A 12760-nucleotide genomic window follows, 5' to 3' on the forward strand; every position below is an offset into this window, starting at 1 on the left:
ATGGAAGACATTTCGATTTTGGGGTGTAGTTACCCTTTAAACCCGAGTGTGCGCCAGGGAGAGACCTTTGTTTGGTTAAGCGGTGTTGCTGTAGCGCTCATGTGATTGCGGAGTTTGCAAAACAAATGGCCACTGGATTGACGCAAATAATCATGATATAATTCTGCCAGGCTGGCATAGGCTACTTTGCAGTTAACATTTAATTGAGAAGGTTTTGGGGGAAGCCTTTCCTTCTCTACCACAAGAAGGTTATCATTAGCCTCCTCGCTAACGGCTACACAAAGTGTAGACACGCGCGCGCTCCGCACGAATGCGCACAGAAATTGGGCAGTCCTGTGCCGTTCCTGAAAGTTGCATGGAAAAACGAATCGCTGATGCATTTTGTTCAAGTCTTATGATTCACTTGGGCAAATGAATGCATTTTCTAACAAGTTGAAGGGATTTAATTGATTTCCTCCTTAGGTCAATACATTTTAGAATATTGTTGAATTTCGGTTTAATGTCTGGATTCCGTGACTCCGTGTGGGCGAGCCGTATTTTCTAGGGCCCTAGTCTATGAAGTTGTCATAAGTGTCAACATAGGATATGCCCTCTCTCCCCCCCCCCCCCCCCCCCGCCCACAAGAGTCAAATATAGGGCGTGGAAATGTAAGCAAGGTTTGAGCTTTTTCAGAGTGTGTCACAAAGTGGACATTTCGCTGTCTCTTATGAGTGAGCGACACGTTGACTTTATATAGTGTACCAAGAACTGTCACTTCACTTACGGCCATACCAGCCTGAATACGCCCGATCTCGTCCGATCTCGGAAGCTAAGCAGGGTCGGGCCTGGTTAGTACTTGGATGGGAGACCGCCTGGGAATACCAGGTGCTGTAAGCTTTTTGCTCCGGTTGAGGGTTCTCTTGTGTCATGCATGGAGCAGAGCAACTGCCTTTTATTTATGGCCCTAATAATATTGTGTCTTTTTATTGGACTAAATGCAGTTTGTTAGTGCTTCCCTGCCCTGATCAAATCAAAGCAAATATTGGACGGTGCGTTTCCCTCAAAATGTAGGCAGTACATTCAGCATTTCTTTTTAGTCTAGGAGACTGTCAATGTGTGTAGTCCATTAGGGCCCAGTAAAATCCCTTCAATGTTTTGCCTGATTCCCCCAAAGTCCCCCTTTTCTCCGTTTACATTTCCCCGTTGACCGTTTGTCCCTGTTTCTGCAGGTTTTCAACCTCAAAAGTACACCTTTGTAATAGAAATATAACACGTTTGGATGTTCTATGTCCACGACATTGTTTAAAGCCTATCAGGAGACCACTTTTGAGGTCTGGGAAAAATGGAAGACATTTCGATTTTGGGGTGTAGTTACCCTTTAAACCCGAGTGTGCGCCAGGGAGAGACCTTTGTTTGGTTAAGCGGTGTTGCTGTAGCGCTCATGTGATTGCGGAGTTTGCAAAACAAATGGCCACTGGATTGACGCAAATAATCATGATATAATTCTGCCAGGCTGGCATAGGCTACTTTGCAGTTAACATTTAATTGAGAAGGTTTTGGGGGAAGCCTTTCCTTCTCTACCACAAGAAGGTTATCATTAGCCTCATCGCTAACGGCTACACAAAGTGTAGACACGCGCGCGCTCCGCACGAATGCGCACAGAAATTGGGCAGTCCTGTGCCGTTCCTGAAAGTTGCATGGAAAAACGAATCGCTGATGCATTTTGTTCAAGTCTTATGATTCACTTGGGCAAATGAATGCATTTTCTAACAAGTTGAAGGGATTTAATTGATTTCCTCCTTAGGTCAATACATTTTAGAATATTGTTGAATTTCGGTTTAATGTCTGGATTCCGTGACTCCGTGTGGGCGAGCCGTATTTTCTAGGGCCCTAGTCTATGAAGTTGTCATAAGTGTCAACATAGGATATGCCCTCTCTCCCCCCCCCCCCCCCCGCCCACAAGAGTCAAATATAGGGCGTGGAAATGTAAGCAAGGTTTGAGCTTTTTCAGAGTGTGTCACAAAGTGGACATTTCGCTGTCTCTTATGAGTGAGCGACACGTTGACTTTATATAGTGTACCAAGAATCGTCCCTTAGCTTACGGCCATACCAGCCTGAATACGCCCGATCTCGTCCGATCTCGGAAGCTAAGCAGGGTCGGGCCTGGTTAGTACTTGGATGGGAGACCGCCTGGGAATACCAGGTGCTGTAAGCTTTTTGCTCCGGTTGAGGGTTCTCTTGTGTCATGCATGGAGCAGAGCAACTGCCTTTTATTTATGGCCCTAATAATATTGTGTCTTTTTATTGGACTAAATGCAGTTTGTTAGTGCTTCCCTGCCCTGATCAAATCAAAGCAAATATTGGACGGTGCGTTTCCCTCAAAATGTAGGCAGTACATTCAGCATTTCTTTTTAGTCTAGGAGACTGTCAATGTGTGTAGTCCATTAGGGCCCAGTAAAATCCCTTCAATGTTTTGCCTGATTCCCCCAAAGTCCCCCTTTTCTCCGTTTACATTTCCCCGTTGACCGTTTGTCCCTGTTTCTGCAGGTTTTCAACCTCAAAAGTACACCTTTGTAATAGAAATATAACACGTTTGGATGTTCTATGTCCACGACATTGTTTAAAGCCTATCAGGAGACCACTTTTGAGGTCTGGGAAAAATGGAAGACATTTCGATTTTGGGGTGTAGTTACCCTTTAAACCCGAGTGTGCGCCAGGGAGAGACCTTTGTTTGGTTAAGCGGTGTTGCTGTAGCGCTCATGTGATTGCGGAGTTTGCAAAACAAATGGCCACTGGATTGACGCAAATAATCATGATATAATTCTGCCAGGCTGGCATAGGCTACTTTGCAGTTAACATTTAATTGAGAAGGTTTTGGGGGAAGCCTTTCCTTCTCTACCACAAGAAGGTTATCATTAGCCTCCTCGCTAACGGCTACACAAAGTGTAGACACGCGCGCGCTCCGCACGAATGCGCACAGAAATTGGGCAGTCCTGTGCCGTTCCTGAAAGTTGCATGGAAAAACGAATCGCTGATGCATTTTGTTCAAGTCTTATGATTCACTTGGGCAAATGAATGCATTTTCTAACAAGTTGAAGGGATTTAATTGATTTCCTCCTTAGGTCAATACATTTTAGAATATTGTTGAATTTCGGTTTAATGTCTGGATTCCGTGACTCCGTGTGGGCGAGCCGTATTTTCTAGGGCCCTAGTCTATGAAGTTGTCATAAGTGTCAACATAGGATATGCCCTCTCCCCCCCCCCCCCCCCCCCCGCCCACAAGAGTCAAATATAGGGCGTGGAAATGTAAGCAAGGTTTGAGCTTTTTCAGAGTGTGTCACAAAGTGGACATTTCGCTGTCTCTTATGAGTGAGCGACACGTTGACTTTATATAGTGTACCAAGAACTGTCGCTTCACTTACGGCCATACCAGCCTGAATACGCCCGATCTCGTCCGATCTCGGAAGCTAAGCAGGGTCGGGCCTGGTTAGTACTTGGATGGGAGACCGCCTGGGAATACCAGGTGCTGTAAGCTTTTTGCTCCGGTTGAGGGTTCTCTTGTGTCATGCATGGAGCAGAGCAACTGCCTTTTATTTATGGCCCTAATAATATTGTGTCTTTTTATTGGACTAAATGCAGTTTGTTAGTGCTTCCCTGCCCTGATCAAATCAAAGCAAATATTGGACGGTGCGTTTCCCTCAAAATGTAGGCAGTACATTCAGCATTTCTTTTTAGTCTAGGAGACTGTCAATGTGTGTAGTCCATTAGGGCCCAGTAAAATCCCTTCAATGTTTTGCCTGATTCCCCCAATGTCCCCCTTTTCTCCGTTTACATTTCCCCGTTGACCGTTTGTCCCTGTTTCTGCAGGTTTTCAACCTCAAAAGTACACCTTTGTAATAGAAATATAACACGTTTGGATGTTCTATGTCCACGACATTGTTTAAAGCCTATCAGGAGACCACTTTTGAGGTCTGGGAAAAATGGAAGACATTTCGATTTTGGGGTGTAGTTACCCTTTAAACCCGAGTGTGCGCCAGGGAGAGACCTTTGTTTGGTTAAGCGGTGTTGCTGTAGCGCTCATGTGATTGCGGAGTTTGCAAAACAAATGGCCACTGGATTGACGCAAATAATCATGATATAATTCTGCCAGGCTGGCATAGGCTACTTTGCAGTTAACATTTAATTGAGAAGGTTTTGGGGGAAGCCTTTCCTTCTCTACCACAAGAAGGTTATCATTAGCCTCCTCGCTAACGGCTACACAAAGTGTAGACACGCGCGCGCTCCGCACGAATGCGCACAGAAATTGGGCAGTCCTGTGCCGTTCCTGAAAGTTGCATGGAAAAACGAATCGCTGATGCATTTTGTTCAAGTCTTATGATTCACTTGGGCAAATGAATGCATTTTCTAACAAGTTGAAGGGATTTAATTGATTTCCTCCTTAGGTCAATACATTTTAGAATATTGTTGAATTTCGGTTTAATGTCTGGATTCCGTGACTCCGTGTGGGCGAGCCGTATTTTCTAGGGCCCTAGTCTATGAAGTTGTCATAAGTGTCAACATAGGATATGCCCTCTCTCCCCCCCCCCCCCCCCCCCCCGCCCACAAGAGTCAAATATAGGGCGTGGAAATGTAAGCAAGGTTTGAGCTTTTTCAGAGTGTGTCACAAAGTGGACATTTCGCTGTCTCTTATGAGTGAGCGACACGTTGACTTTATATAGTGTACCAAGAACTGTCACTTCACTTACGGCCATACCAGCCTGAATACGCCCGATCTCGTCCGATCTCGGAAGCTAAGCAGGGTCGGGCCTGGTTAGTACTTGGATGGGAGACCGCCTGGGAATACCAGGTGCTGTAAGCTTTTTGCTCCGGTAGAGGGTTCTCTTGTGTCATGCATGGAGCAGAGCAACTGCCTTTTATTTATGGCCCTAATAATATTGTGTCTTTTTATTGGACTAAATGCAGTTTGTTAGTGCTTCCCTGCCCTGATCAAATCAAAGCAAATATTGGACGGTGCGTTTCCCTCAAAATGTAGGCAGTACATTCAGCATTTCTTTTTAGTCTAGGAGACTGTCAATGTGTGTAGTCCATTAGGGCCCAGTAAAATCCCTTCAATGTTTTGCCTGATTCCCCCAAAGTCCCCCTTTTCTCCGTTTACATTTCCCCGTTGACCGTTTGTCCCTGTTTCTGCAGGTTTTCAACCTCAAAAGTACACCTTTGTAATAGAAATATAACACGTTTGGATGTTCTATGTCCACGACATTGTTTAAAGCCTATCAGGAGACCACTTTTGAGGTCTGGGAAAAATGGAAGACATTTCGATTTTGGGGTGTAGTTACCCTTTAAACCCGAGTGTGCGCCAGGGAGAGACCTTTGTTTGGTTAAGCGGTGTTGCTGTAGCGCTCATGTGATTGCGGAGTTTGCAAAACAAATGGCCACTGGATTGACGCAAATAATCATGATATAATTCTGCCAGGCTGGCATAGGCTACTTTGCAGTTAACATTTAATTGAGAAGGTTTTGGGGGAAGCCTTTCCTTCTCTACCACAAGAAGGTTATCATTAGCCTCATCGCTAACGGCTACACAAAGTGTAGACACGCGCGCGCTCCGCACGAATGCGCACAGAAATTGGGCAGTCCTGTGCCGTTCCTGAAAGTTGCATGGAAAAACGAATCGCTGATGCATTTTGTTCAAGTCTTATGATTCACTTGGGCAAATGAATGCATTTTCTAACAAGTTGAAGGGATTTAATTGATTTCCTCCTTAGGTCAATACATTTTAGAATATTGTTGAATTTCGGTTTAATGTCTGGATTCCGTGACTCCGTGTGGGCGAGCCGTATTTTCTAGGGCCCTAGTCTATGAAGTTGTCATAAGTGTCAACATAGGATATGCCCTCTCTCCCCCCCCCCCCCCCCCGCCCACAAGAGTCAAATATAGGGCGTGGAAATGTAAGCAAGGTTTGAGCTTTTTCAGAGTGTGTCACAAAGTGGACATTTCGCTGTCTCTTATGAGTGAGCGACACGTTGACTTTATATAGTGTACCAAGAATCGTCCCTTAGCTTACGGCCATACCAGCCTGAATACGCCCGATCTCGTCCGATCTCGGAAGCTAAGCAGGGTCGGGCCTGGTTAGTACTTGGATGGGAGACCGCCTGGGAATACCAGGTGCTGTAAGCTTTTTGCTCCGGTTGAGGGTTCTCTTGTGTCATGCATGGAGCAGAGCAACTGCCTTTTATTTATGGCCCTAATAATATTGTGTCTTTTTATTGGACTAAATGCAGTTTGTTAGTGCTTCCCTGCCCTGATCAAATCAAAGCAAATATTGGACGGTGCGTTTCCCTCAAAATGTAGGCAGTACATTCAGCATTTCTTTTTAGTCTAGGAGACTGTCAATGTGTGTAGTCCATTAGGGCCCAGTAAAATCCCTTCAATGTTTTGCCTGATTCCCCCAAAGTCCCCCTTTTCTCCGTTTACATTTCCCCGTTGACCGTTTGTCCCTGTTTCTGCAGGTTTTCAACCTCAAAAGTACACCTTTGTAATAGAAATATAACACGTTTGGATGTTCTATGTCCACGACATTGTTTAAAGCCTATCAGGAGACCACTTTTGAGGTCTGGGAAAAATGGAAGACATTTCGATTTTGGGGTGTAGTTACCCTTTAAACCCGAGTGTGCGCCAGGGAGAGACCTTTGTTTGGTTAAGCGGTGTTGCTGTAGCGCTCATGTGATTGCGGAGTTTGCAAAACAAATGGCCACTGGATTGACGCAAATAATCATGATATAATTCTGCCAGGCTGGCATAGGCTACTTTGCAGTTAACATTTAATTGAGAAGGTTTTGGGGGAAGCCTTTCCTTCTCTACCACAAGAAGGTTATCATTAGCCTCCTCGCTAACGGCTACACAAAGTGTAGACACGCGCGCGCTCCGCACGAATGCGCACAGAAATTGGGCAGTCCTGTGCCGTTCCTGAAAGTTGCATGGAAAAACGAATCGCTGATGCATTTTGTTCAAGTCTTATGATTCACTTGGGCAAATGAATGCATTTTCTAACAAGTTGAAGGGATTTAATTGATTTCCTCCTTAGGTCAATACATTTTAGAATATTGTTGAATTTCGGTTTAATGTCTGGATTCCGTGACTCCGTGTGGGCGAGCCGTATTTTCTAGGGCCCTAGTCTATGAAGTTGTCATAAGTGTCAACATAGGATATGCCCTCTCTCCCCCCCCCCCCCCCCCCGCCCACAAGAGTCAAATATAGGGCGTGGAAATGTAAGCAAGGTTTGAGCTTTTTCAGAGTGTGTCACAAAGTGGACATTTCGCTGTCTCTTATGAGTGAGCGACACGTTGACTTTATATAGTGTACCAAGAACTGTCGCTTCACTTACGGCCATACCAGCCTGAATACGCCCGATCTCGTCCGATCTCGGAAGCTAAGCAGGGTCGGGCCTGGTTAGTACTTGGATGGGAGACCGCCTGGGAATACCAGGTGCTGTAAGCTTTTTGCTCCGGTTGAGGGTTCTCTTGTGTCATGCATGGAGCAGAGCAACTGCCTTTTATTTATGGCCCTAATAATATTGTGTCTTTTTATTGGACTAAATGCAGTTTGTTAGTGCTTCCCTGCCCTGATCAAATCAAAGCAAATATTGGACGGTGCGTTTCCCTCAAAATGTAGGCAGTACATTCAGCATTTCTTTTTAGTCTAGGAGACTGTCAATGTGTGTAGTCCATTAGGGCCCAGTAAAATCCCTTCAATGTTTTGCCTGATTCCCCCAATGTCCCCCTTTTCTCCGTTTACATTTCCCCGTTGACCGTTTGTCCCTGTTTCTGCAGGTTTTCAACCTCAAAAGTACACCTTTGTAATAGAAATATAACACGTTTGGATGTTCTATGTCCACGACATTGTTTAAAGCCTATCAGGAGACCACTTTTGAGGTCTGGGAAAAATGGAAGACATTTCGATTTTGGGGTGTAGTTACCCTTTAAACCCGAGTGTGCGCCAGGGAGAGACCTTTGTTTGGTTAAGCGGTGTTGCTGTAGCGCTCATGTGATTGCGGAGTTTGCAAAACAAATGGCCACTGGATTGACGCAAATAATCATGATATAATTCTGCCAGGCTGGCATAGGCTACTTTGCAGTTAACATTTAATTGAGAAGGTTTTGGGGGAAGCCTTTCCTTCTCTACCACAAGAAGGTTATCATTAGCCTCCTCGCTAACGGCTACACAAAGTGTAGACACGCGCGCGCTCCGCACGAATGCGCACAGAAATTGGGCAGTCCTGTGCCGTTCCTGAAAGTTGCATGGAAAAACGAATCGCTGATGCATTTTGTTCAAGTCTTATGATTCACTTGGGCAAATGAATGCATTTTCTAACAAGTTGAAGGGATTTAATTGATTTCCTCCTTAGGTCAATACATTTTAGAATATTGTTGAATTTCGGTTTAATGTCTGGATTCCGTGACTCCGTGTGGGCGAGCCGTATTTTCTAGGGCCCTAGTCTATGAAGTTGTCATAAGTGTCAACATAGGATATGCCCTCTCTCCCCCCCCCCCCCCCCCCGCCCACAAGAGTCAAATATAGGGCGTGGAAATGTAAGCAAGGTTTGAGCTTTTTCAGAGTGTGTCACAAAGTGGACATTTCGCTGTCTCTTATGAGTGAGCGACACGTTGACTTTATATAGTGTACCAAGAACTGTCACTTCACTTACGGCCATACCAGCCTGAATACGCCCGATCTCGTCCGATCTCGGAAGCTAAGCAGGGTCGGGCCTGGTTAGTACTTGGATGGGAGACCGCCTGGGAATACCAGGTGCTGTAAGCTTTTTGCTCCGGTAGAGGGTTCTCTTGTGTCATGCATGGAGCAGAGCAACTGCCTTTTATTTATGGCCCTAATAATATTGTGTCTTTTTATTGGACTAAATGCAGTTTGTTAGTGCTTCCCTGCCCTGATCAAATCAAAGCAAATATTGGACGGTGCGTTTCCCTCAAAATGTAGGCAGTACATTCAGCATTTCTTTTTAGTCTAGGAGACTGTCAATGTGTGTAGTCCATTAGGGCCCAGTAAAATCCCTTCAATGTTTTGCCTGATTCCCCCAAAGTCCCCCTTTTCTCCGTTTACATTTCCCCGTTGACCGTTTGTCCCTGTTTCTGCAGGTTTTCAACCTCAAAAGTACACCTTTGTAATAGAAATATAACACGTTTGGATGTTCTATGTCCACGACATTGTTTAAAGCCTATCAGGAGACCACTTTTGAGGTCTGGGAAAAATGGAAGACATTTCGATTTTGGGGTGTAGTTACCCTTTAAACCCGAGTGTGCGCCAGGGAGAGACCTTTGTTTGGTTAAGCGGTGTTGCTGTAGCGCTCATGTGATTGCGGAGTTTGCAAAACAAATGGCCACTGGATTGACGCAAATAATCATGATATAATTCTGCCAGGCTGGCATAGGCTACTTTGCAGTTAACATTTAATTGAGAAGGTTTTGGGGGAAGCCTTTCCTTCTCTACCACAAGAAGGTTATCATTAGCCTCATCGCTAACGGCTACACAAAGTGTAGACACGCGCGCGCTCCGCACGAATGCGCACAGAAATTGGGCAGTCCTGTGCCGTTCCTGAAAGTTGCATGGAAAAACGAATCGCTGATGCATTTTGTTCAAGTCTTATGATTCACTTGGGCAAATGAATGCATTTTCTAACAAGTTGAAGGGATTTAATTGATTTCCTCCTTAGGTCAATACATTTTAGAATATTGTTGAATTTCGGTTTAATGTCTGGATTCCGTGACTCCGTGTGGGCGAGCCGTATTTTCTAGGGCCCTAGTCTATGAAGTTGTCATAAGTGTCAACATAGGATATGCCCTCTCTCCCCCCCCCCCCCCCCCCGCCCACAAGAGTCAAATATAGGGCGTGGAAATGTAAGCAAGGTTTGAGCTTTTTCAGAGTGTGTCACAAAGTGGACATTTCGCTGTCTCTTATGAGTGAGCGACACGTTGACTTTATATAGTGTACCAAGAACTGTCACTTCACTTACGGCCATACCAGCCTGAATACGCCCGATCTCGTCCGATCTCGGAAGCTAAGCAGGGTCGGGCCTGGTTAGTACTTGGATGGGAGACCGCCTGGGAATACCAGGTGCTGTAAGCTTTTTGCTCCGGTAGAGGGTTCTCTTGTGTCATGCATGGAGCAGAGCAACTGCCTTTTATTTATGGCCCTAATAATATTGTGTCTTTTTATTGGACTAAATGCAGTTTGTTAGTGCTTCCCTGCCCTGATCAAATCAAAGCAAATATTGGACGGTGCGTTTCCCTCAAAATGTAGGCAGTACATTCAGCATTTCTTTTTAGTCTAGGAGACTGTCAATGTGTGTAGTCCATTAGGGCCCAGTAAAATCCCTTCAATGTTTTGCCTGATTCCCCCAAAGTCCCCCTTTTCTCCGTTTACATTTCCCCGTTGACCGTTTGTCCCTGTTTCTGCAGGTTTTCAACCTCAAAAGTACACCTTTGTAATAGAAATATAACACGTTTGGATGTTCTATGTCCACGACATTGTTTAAAGCCTATCAGGAGACCACTTTTGAGGTCTGGGAAAAATGGAAGACATTTCGATTTTGGGGTGTAGTTACCCTTTAAACCCGAGTGTGCGCCAGGGAGAGACCTTTGTTTGGTTAAGCGGTGTTGCTGTAGCGCTCATGTGATTGCGGAGTTTGCAAAACAAATGGCCACTGGATTGACGCAAATAATCATGATATAATTCTGCCAGGCTGGCATAGGCTACTTTGCAGTTAACATTTAATTGAGAAGGTTTTGGGGGAAGCCTTTCCTTCTCTACCACAAGAAGGTTATCATTAGCCTCATCGCTAACGGCTACACAAAGTGTAGACACGCGCGCGCTCCGCACGAATGCGCACAGAAATTGGGCAGTCCTGTGCCGTTCCTGAAAGTTGCATGGAAAAACGAATCGCTGATGCATTTTGTTCAAGTCTTATGATTCACTTGGGCAAATGAATGCATTTTCTAACAAGTTGAAGGGATTTAATTGATTTCCTCCTTAGGTCAATACATTTTAGAATATTGTTGAATTTCGGTTTAATGTCTGGATTCCGTGACTCCGTGTGGGCGAGCCGTATTTTCTAGGGCCCTAGTCTATGAAGTTGTCATAAGTGTCAACATAGGATATGCCCTCTCTCCCCCCCCCCCCCCCCGCCCACAAGAGTCAAATATAGGGCGTGGAAATGTAAGCAAGGTTTGAGCTTTTTCAGAGTGTGTCACAAAGTGGACATTTCGCTGTCTCTTATGAGTGAGCGACACGTTGACTTTATATAGTGTACCAAGAACTCGTCACTTCACTTACGGCCATACCAGCCTGAATACGCCCGATCTCGTCCGATCTCGGAAGCTAAGCAGGGTCGGGCCTGGTTAGTACTTGGATGGGAGACCGCCTGGGAATACCAGGTGCTGTAAGCTTTTTGCTCCGGTAGAGGGTTCTCTTGTGTCATGCATGGAGCAGAGCAACTGCCTTTTATTTATGGCCCTAATAATATTGTGTCTTTTTATTGGACTAAATGCAGTTTGTTAGTGCTTCCCTGCCCTGATCAAATCAAAGCAAATATTGGACGGTGCGTTTCCCTCAAAATGTAGGCAGTACATTCAGCATTTCTTTTTAGTCTAGGAGACTGTCAATGTGTGTAGTCCATTAGGGCCCAGTAAAATCCCTTCAATGTTTTGCCTGATTCCCCCAAAGTCCCCCTTTTCTCCGTTTACATTTCCCCGTTGACCGTTTGTCCCTGTTTCTGCAGGTTTTCAACCTCAAAAGTACACCTTTGTAATAGAAATATAACACGTTTGGATGTTCTATGTCCACGACATTGTTTAAAGCCTATCAGGAGACCACTTTTGAGGTCTGGGAAAAATGGAAGACATTTCGATTTTGGGGTGTAGTTACCCTTTAAACCCGAGTGTGCGCCAGGGAGAGACCTTTGTTTGGTTAAGCGGTGTTGCTGTAGCGCTCATGTGATTGCGGAGTTTGCAAAACAAATGGCCACTGGATTGACGCAAATAATCATGATATAATTCTGCCAGGCTGGCATAGGCTACTTTGCAGTTAACATTTAATTGAGAAGGTTTTGGGGGAAGCCTTTCCTTCTCTACCACAAGAAGGTTATCATTAGCCTCATCGCTAACGGCTACACAAAGTGTAGACACGCGCGCGCTCCGCACGAATGCGCACAGAAATTGGGCAGTCCTGTGCCGTTCCTGAAAGTTGCATGGAAAAACGAATCGCTGATGCATTTTGTTCAAGTCTTATGATTCACTTGGGCAAATGAATGCATTTTCTAACAAGTTGAAGGGATTTAATTGATTTCCTCCTTAGGTCAATACATTTTAGAATATTGTTGAATTTCGGTTTAATGTCTGGATTCCGTGACTCCGTGTGGGCGAGCCGTATTTTCTAGGGCCCTAGTCTATGAAGTTGTCATAAGTGTCAACATAGGATATGCCCTCTCCCCCCCCCCCCCCCCCCCCCCCCGCCCACAAGAGTCAAATATAGGGCGTGGAAATGTAAGCAAGGTTTGAGCTTTTTCAGAGTGTGTCACAAAGTGGACATTTCGCTGTCTCTTATGAGTGAGCGACACGTTGACTTTATATAGTGTACCAAGAACTGTCACTTCACTTACGGCCATACCAGCCTGAATACGCCCGATCTCGTCCGATCTCGGAAGCTAAGCAGGGTCGGGCCTGGTTAGTACTTGGATGGGAGACCGCCTGGGAATACCAGGTGCTGTAAGCTT

The 12760-nt window shown here is 45.3% G+C and overlaps 10 non-coding genes across 10 annotated transcripts; all 10 read left to right on the forward strand.

Annotated features, from left to right (window-relative positions):
• The first annotated feature begins 757 nt into the window (after window positions 1–757).
• LOC123743661 (5S ribosomal RNA) lies at window positions 758–876 on the forward strand. Its single transcript, XR_006770517.2, has one exon. It is a non-coding gene; the product is annotated as a 5S ribosomal RNA (ribosomal RNA).
• A 1199-nt stretch (window positions 877–2075) lies between these two features.
• On the forward strand, window positions 2076–2194 carry LOC123743663 (5S ribosomal RNA). The gene has a single exon (XR_006770519.1). It is a non-coding gene; the product is annotated as a 5S ribosomal RNA (ribosomal RNA).
• A 1201-nt stretch (window positions 2195–3395) lies between these two features.
• Window positions 3396–3514, forward strand: LOC123743664 (5S ribosomal RNA). Its single transcript, XR_006770520.2, has one exon. It is a non-coding gene; the product is annotated as a 5S ribosomal RNA (ribosomal RNA).
• Window positions 3515–4718: 1204 nt separating this feature from the next.
• Window positions 4719–4837, forward strand: LOC145879900 (5S ribosomal RNA). Its single transcript, XR_014392787.1, has one exon. It is a non-coding gene; the product is annotated as a 5S ribosomal RNA (ribosomal RNA).
• A 1200-nt stretch (window positions 4838–6037) lies between these two features.
• LOC123743666 (5S ribosomal RNA) lies at window positions 6038–6156 on the forward strand. Its single transcript, XR_006770522.1, has one exon. It is a non-coding gene; the product is annotated as a 5S ribosomal RNA (ribosomal RNA).
• Window positions 6157–7357: 1201 nt separating this feature from the next.
• Window positions 7358–7476, forward strand: LOC123743667 (5S ribosomal RNA). The gene has a single exon (XR_006770523.2). It is a non-coding gene; the product is annotated as a 5S ribosomal RNA (ribosomal RNA).
• Window positions 7477–8677: 1201 nt separating this feature from the next.
• On the forward strand, window positions 8678–8796 carry LOC123743668 (5S ribosomal RNA). The gene has a single exon (XR_006770524.2). It is a non-coding gene; the product is annotated as a 5S ribosomal RNA (ribosomal RNA).
• A 1201-nt stretch (window positions 8797–9997) lies between these two features.
• Window positions 9998–10116, forward strand: LOC123743669 (5S ribosomal RNA). Its single transcript, XR_006770525.2, has one exon. It is a non-coding gene; the product is annotated as a 5S ribosomal RNA (ribosomal RNA).
• A 1200-nt stretch (window positions 10117–11316) lies between these two features.
• Window positions 11317–11435, forward strand: LOC123743670 (5S ribosomal RNA). Its single transcript, XR_006770526.2, has one exon. It is a non-coding gene; the product is annotated as a 5S ribosomal RNA (ribosomal RNA).
• Window positions 11436–12640: 1205 nt separating this feature from the next.
• On the forward strand, window positions 12641–12759 carry LOC123743671 (5S ribosomal RNA). Its single transcript, XR_006770527.2, has one exon. It is a non-coding gene; the product is annotated as a 5S ribosomal RNA (ribosomal RNA).
• Window position 12760: the final 1 nt, after the last annotated feature.

This window comes from Salmo salar, chromosome 06 (assembly GCF_965601325.2).
Source record: "Salmo salar chromosome 06, fSalSal1, whole genome shotgun sequence".
Taxonomy (NCBI): Eukaryota; Metazoa; Chordata; class Actinopteri; order Salmoniformes; family Salmonidae; genus Salmo; species Salmo salar.